General features: G+C 45.8%; 1 protein-coding gene across 2 annotated transcripts in view; it reads left to right on the top strand.

Moving 5' to 3' along the window:
• The first annotated feature begins 2,131 nt into the window (after positions 1-2,131).
• CHST15 (carbohydrate sulfotransferase 15) overlaps positions 2,132-7,175 on the top strand; it is a 45,259-nt gene continuing 40,215 nt past the window's right edge. The window contains exon 1 of one of the 2 annotated variants that reach the window (XM_068689087.1): positions 2,132-2,302. The gene's annotated coding sequence lies outside the window, so the exon portion shown is untranslated. Of the gene's footprint in view, positions 2,303-6,274; positions 6,324-7,175 lie in introns of those variants that run through there. The other variant, XM_068689088.1, reaches the window with a different exon arrangement.

Raw genomic sequence — 7,175 nt, 5'->3', positions numbered from 1 at the left:
ATTACAGCTGTGCTCTCAGGACACAATCTGATTTGTTTATCCCGGAGTTAACTCTGGCTGTAAATGTGCTGTTCTGCTCCTGTCAAACCCAGCCACTAGACCTCTTCAGCAGGGGTCTGCCCCAAACAGTGATCAGTAGCAATAAAGCAGGACTCTCATGCATTAAAAAATCACCTTCTGTATTCATGCATCTGTGCTCCCAGGTTTCTTTTTTCTTTTTTTTTTTTCTTTTCACTTGATGACTTGATAAGCCTGTTTAGAGCTTACAAATATGTTCAAACATGTTTTAAAAGCAAGATGATCCTTTCTATGTTGCAGAGTGAACAGAAATCGTATCTACAGAGGTGGGGGTGAGAAGCTTTTTTTTTTTCTGAAAGACAATATAGTCAGGGAAAAATTTCCTATGATTTCTGTATTTAATTCCTTCATTTCTTCCCTCTTTAAACATCTTGAATCATGAGAATTAAATCCCAACCTTAGTTTTGAAGATTATTTGTTTTGACTGCTTTTTTTTTTTTTCTTTTTTTTTTTTTTTTTCTGACTGTAATTGTCCACAATAACACAATTCATTGCTGGAGAGTGATTTAATATATCAAAACATTTTGGATTTCCCTCCCCGTCTCACTGGGTAATGTTGAAGACAGTTTGCAAGTGCCTGTGAGATGAGAAGGCAGAAACTTTATGGACTGTCTGGAAGCTACTGCTTGTGGATACTGCATGAAGATATTTGCTCCAGCTGATGGTTGGTGGGGAGTGGGGTGAGCAGCTCATTCCCCAGGGAATGAAGATCTTGTTTTCATGACAGTTTCTTTGATTCTTTTTCTTAAATATGTAGAAAGGAAGGAAGGGATTATAATTATGCAGAAATCTGGCTAAGCGTAATTGCTATTCAGAGCATCCCATGAGGCCTAAAAAGGCTTTGGAGGGCAGCATATTTAACCCAGAGCAGAAACACTGAATATGTGTGAATATTTCAGAAGTCCCAGGTTTCACCCAGTCAGCTGTTTTATTCCGAGAGGATTTTAAGGTGAGAAATTGGTGAGGTTCAGACAGGACCTTAGCTGAGGCTCTCTGATCCATCCAGAGCTCACATACACTACGATGTAGGAAACTTGTGGATGCGTGTTTTTAAGTCAGTCTCTGAGTTATCTGTATGTGATCTTGCAGGTGTATTTGAATTCTGTTTGGCTCCCGGTCACAGCTGTAGTTTGGAAGCTGTTTTGCATTCTACTTTTAAGTTATATATGGTTTCACTTCAAAAGGGATTCCCATGATTTTTTCTTTGAGATGCTGCCGAAAGCTATAACTAAAGTTGGATTTAGGAAGGGAAAATCTTCTAAAACCCAGCATTTTCATACTTAGCTCGTGCTTTGTTACCTCGACATGTTAGCAATGAAGTCTCTGAGCACTACCCACGCAGACTGAAACCCGACAGTGGCTTCCCTTAGTGGTAAGAAAGGGGTACAGAGAGCTTTCCTCCTGCGGTGTGCTAACACCCAGACCTTGGCGAGGGCAGGCACAGCTGCACAACTTCAGATAAGGCGAGCCCTGCGAGCGTGGCACCCAGCTCTGCCGTGGCACCGCAGGAGCGAGCAGATGTTGTGCGGATGGTTTACCAAAGCAGACTGCACGTTCAGATAAACACATCTACTTATGTCTACACGGTGGGGTCCTCTTGTCGGAGGATGAACCGTGCGCTATCGGAGCGGTGGATTTTGCCTTCCTAGCCAGCGTTTGTGCTCTTGCTGTTACAAACCTGAAGCTGGGCTGCGGGACCCGCTCGGGATCCTCGGGTCTCGCTCCTCCTGCCCCCACTCCGCGGTTGGGGCCGCCGCCTTCCTCGGTGGGACACCCTTGCTGCCGGTGGGACAGGCGGGATCCCCGCAGCATCCCCCGGGAGAGGCCTTGCCGGGAGCTCCCAGCGAGCCGAGGCTGCAGCCGATGCTGCGCCGCTCCCGGCGGGGGCGATGCCCAGCGGGACCCGGAGCCGGCTGGCTGCGGGTGTGTGCGGTGCTTTTGGGGGTGTGTGCGGTGCTCCTGGGGGGGTGTGCGCTGGGGGGGCACAGCCGGAGCCCCCCCCCCCACCCCAGCGGAGCCGAGCACGCCTCCTCCCGGGCTGCGCAGCGCGGCCGGGGAGCGGCGCGGGGCTGCTCCCTCCCTCCCTTCCCCTTCCTCCCCTTCCTCCTCCTCCTCCTTCTCCTCCTCCTCCTCCTCCTCCTTCCCCCCGCAGGGGCGCGGATGGGAGGACGAGCAGAGCGGCGGGCGCGCCTCCCGGCGCGGTGCGGAGCGGTGCGGAGCCGAGGTAAGGCTGAGCCCAGCTGAGCCAGGCTGAGCCAGGCTGAGCCGGCTCCGGGGGGGGGGCTCCCCGACCGCCTGCTCCCCAAGTTTGGAGGCGGCAGCACTTTGCGGGAAGTTGGGCGGCACCGCGGGGCTTCCACGGGGACACCTCGGGTTGCTCCGCTTTGCTCCGAGGGGAAGGCTGGCGAGCCCCCATCCTCCCGGGGATATCTGGGGGGACACGAGGGGCTGCACCCCCGGGGCTCGGCCGGTGGGGAGAGGTGTCCCCCCTAAGCGTGTCCCCGCGGTGACAAAGAGAGCGCCGCTCGCTGTCACCCCGCAGGGAGCTGCGCCCTGGAGAGGGAGCAGGCGCCCGGCGAGCGGCTCGCCCGGAGAGCTGCACCCAATTCCCGCACCGCATCCTCCCTAGAATTAAGCCCCGGAGGGATGTTGCCACTCACCGCTGCTTATTTTTCGGTGAAAAGGGGCATTTCTTCAACGCGAGCCGTTGGCTGGTAAAAATAGCTTCGTGGCATGCGTTTGCTGAGAATGCAGTCAAGGTTGGGTGGCGGGTTATTATGGTTAGGCTCTTAAGCAACAGTCCCCTCGCTGAACTTTGGTGGTGTCGTACATGGTGAGTTGGTGGCTTTTTGTTGTCGTTGTTCCTTCCTGTGCTGCCTCGTTGTGATACTACAGCCGTACCCTGCGGTGAAGTCCCTTACTTGGTCACAGCCAGTTTTGTAGGTTAATGGGATAGACGGCAACATTGCTAGGGTGCTGCATCTCAACACCCACCAAACTTTCCAATATGGAAATGTATTTCTGTCTTATTCCACGGTTTTGGGCCTAAAGACGTCTTTGTATTGATTTGCTTGCATATGACATAATAAATGTTTCACTTCTTGAATTGTGTTGGCCGGAAAAAACACTCAGAAAACGTTCTCATCTGAAGAATAAACATGTGCCTTTTGCGTTTAGTGACCAAGGAAAGAGCAGAGCAGTTAGCTGAGCAGATTACAGGTTAAACCCCAAAGTTTGCTGGAGCTAGTTGTGAAGGGTAAATATTTGTAAGGTTTGAATGAAAATTGTCTGTGCTCATTTGTGTAAAAAACTGCTTTATTGAACAGCATCATACTTGATACTAACTGGGGACTACTAGGTCTCTGCCAAAAATGGAAGCTTACCTTAGTGAGAGGTCACAGCATCTATAGGATTTATATGTATTCTATAGGATTTATACATATATACTTATATTTATGCTATTTATATAAAGTGATGTAAGTATTTGATATATAATGAAACACACACGTATATACATACTCACTCATAAACAGTAAATAGTAATGAAATAGATATCTTAAGGTTTTCTTTGTGACTGATCAAAATGTTGTCACACATCTCTTGGCCTGAGAGCTTCTCTGCTGCTGGTGCCATTTCACTCTTGGGCATTGAGTCAAAGTATTCATCTGGCTCTTCTTATGCCAAAAGGAAGAAAATCAATTTGAATGCAGAAAAGAAGAAACTACTTCTATGAAGATTTAGTAGTGAAACTAATCTTTTTTATTTTTATTTTTTTCCTTTCAATGGCATTTATATCCTATGTCTGTAAGTGCAGTCAACATGCAGTTCTGAAATCAATAACAAAATAGTTTCATGGTTCAAATTTTGTAACAGGAAGACTAATCTCAAATTCAGAGTGCTTTATTTGAGGTTTTGGAACAGGAACATGATGAAACAGCGGAGATTTGCATGACAAAACACTTAATTCCACTAATGCAGTGGAAGACAGTAATGGATTTTATCTTCTTTGCTAAACAAAAAGTAGTTATCTGGAAACTACAAATGAGCAGGTTGAAACAGACTCTCATATTTGGGTTATTTCATGTAGCTGAAGTGGAAGGATAAGTTATATAATCCACTAGCAGTATTAGCAAGGATGGGATTATAAAGGCATAATCAAAGAGAGGTAAATGAGATACTGCTTATATTTTAACACTATATTAACAGCACAGCCATTGTGCTATTTTTGTCCAGAAGTAGTATAAGTTTGGAGTTGAATTATTTCTTACCTTTTTTTTTTTTTTTTTTCAAAATATTGCTATATAGTTACTGTCTAGAATTGATGTATTTGTTAGAAGGATACTGGTAACTATAAAATTAGTCTGATGTACACAGCAAATTTTTATGGTGAGAAAAACAATGAAAGTAGCTAGAAATCATAGGCCCTCTGGCCAAACTAAATACACTTGTGCAAAAATAATCATGAACTGTGACGAAGAATTTTAATAATAGAGATTGACAAGTCATTCTTTTGCTATTTAACCTCTGTGCTAAAGTCCTTTGAGTGCCTGCAAACACCTCATAACAGTCTTGAAACTTGAAGTGTCACCGAAAGTGGTTTTTTTCTTTTTGTGGCCTGATAACGTGCAACCTGTGGCAGGAGCTCTATGAGAACTGGGACTCTCAGTGAACAGAGATGATGTTTGTAGCCCAGGTGATTTCAGTGGGCATTGTATGTGTTCTTAAACATGGGCTGTGTACTAAAATCTCTCTCTAAGTGTTTATTTATACTTAAGGTCAAGTTGCTAGGTGGATGACAGCAAACTTCCAAAGTTCATGGGGCTATTGTTAAACATGATGCTACACTTCCCATCACCCAATAGGGATCTTTTTCTCTAAATTCCTCTGCTGCCTGGTGAGGGGATCCTTCACATTATTAAATACTTTTCCATGACTGAGTACTTCCCCACATGCTCAAAGGAGCAAAATTTTACGAAACTGTAGTTCAGCATTGTGTTACCTTTCCATTCTGTGTTTTAAAAGTTGTTCAGATGCTCATTGTCCAAAAAAAAAGATGTTCGTCATCTCTTTCTCTAAAGACAAACAAGCAGCAGCAGGCTGATTTGGTCTAAATTACAACAATTTAGGAAGTTGGAACATCCAGCTGTGCTCTTTCAGTACAGATACATCATTCAGGTGAAGAGAAACATGACTTAAATAGGTACCAATATACTCCCTCTGCCTCCGAAGTCTTAATTACTCTTGCAGTTACTATGTCCTTAAAGGCTGTATATCCTGCCATTAAAAACTGCAAGGAAATGTGCTGTTAAATCATTCAGCACTGCTCTGGAAACTCAGGTGATGTGAATTGCTGTTTCCAACATCTTGGAGAGTTTTTAGGAGCCTCCCCTAGCTTGAGCTGAGTCCCTTAATTGCTTTCTTGAGGTTTCAGCTCCTCCCTTGTCCCACCTATTTTTCTCTTTACCTTGCACAGGGAGGGATAACTGAGTTTCCACCACACTCCTTGGCTGGACTTATGTTACTCAGCTGGAAGAACCCGAAGTGCAGTGGAAAAACAAGGTAGATTTCCAATAAGAGAGCATTTTTTTTTTAGTGCCTTTCCCCACAAATTAGTTTTTCTTATTTATTTATGTTTCTAGCAGAGTGCACTGTTTTTCTTACTGAAGAACTGCAGAGCCAGATTTGAGTCTAAATACAGCTATTCACATGAGGGGATGGGATCTGTGAGCTCCTACAAGCTCTTATCTCAGAGCAGCCTGAATTACACTGATCTTTCCACTGTTACTGCAATTTCACTAAAATTGACTGGCTATGTACAACATTGTTGACCCACTCTCTTAAAGATACGTTGGGCTGTATGTGCATCTAACAGAAAGCGTGTTGTACAGTCGGTCACACTGGCTGTTTGTCTGTACGACCTTTTCATTTGTGTTTCCCTGTCCGAAGGACGTGATTACAATTCTGCCCCGGTTGCTCGGTTTGATTTTTACATGCGAGGGAGACAGGAAAGCTACCGAGGAGCTGGAGTGCAGCAGACGCGCTGCAAAGGGAGCTCTGTAATCCTTTGATTACACAGCTGTGCCCGACATGCCACTAAACAGCACTTTAGGGGCAAGCAGTTAATGTAGCTTTTCCATGGAATATTTATTAATTTATGTTACACCTGGCTTCCAGCAGCTGTTGGACGTGGCTTGCAAGCACTGGTTTTAAGGAGCGTGGAACCCCCCCGAAGAGGATACAACCAGGTGAAGTGCTTGATGCCTAGTGAGAAGAAACAAAATAAACCCAAGTCCAATTGGGTAGTGGTGGCTGATGGCAATGATGGGGCAGCTGTGACTGTGATGAGAGATGAGACGCGATGGTGGATGTGAACAGGAGCCCGTGGTAGGCGCTGGCTGAATGACCTCTCTGTGTCCTCCCATGGCAGGGCACTGAGGTTGTGGACTTGCCAACGCCAACTCACAGCCCTGCTGCTTCCCATTCCCAGATCCAGCTTCTCAATGTTCCCACAGTGGCTTGAACTACCTGAAATGTGTGTGCTCCAAGTCTCTGAAGTGGAATGTCTGCTGGTTTCCTAGTGAGCTTGCCAGAACTCAGGTAGTACCCATAAGCTAACCCGGCTCCATCAGCATTTTTGGAACTCCTGTTGCAGCAGCCCTTCCTTGCTTGGGTTGCAGAAAGTGGCTAAGGTCACCACAGTGGCATAGAGTGTGGGAGGAAGTTGGCTGCCAAGGTGTCTGCTCTCTTTGTAATGGCTTTCCTTTGAAATGAACTCATTCGTGTGTTGAAACATGGTTTTGGGTAGTAGGGAAATGACAAAGGCCTTGGAATTTCACCCTAAGATGGAAGTGAAGCTAGAAAGGCATCATATCTAATAGGATGTCCACAGTTTCATTAAAAACAAGGCTCTTGCCCTTCCCCAGACTGAAATTCCTCCACAGAGATTGCTTTTGGCAGCCCTGACACAAGTGCAACTTTGGGCTTTCAATCTAACCCCTACAGGCAATCTCAAATGCAGGAGCCAGTGTCATGTCCTAGATTACAGACCCCTAAACCGTGCATTTTGAGTGTAATTCCTGCTGTTTTTTTTTATACAG

Source organism: Anas acuta, chromosome 7, assembly GCF_963932015.1.
Source record: "Anas acuta chromosome 7, bAnaAcu1.1, whole genome shotgun sequence".
NCBI lineage: Eukaryota > Metazoa > Chordata > Aves > Anseriformes > Anatidae > Anas > Anas acuta.
Note: the sequence above shows the minus strand (reverse complement) of the source record. Positions and strands in the feature narration are given on the sequence as shown.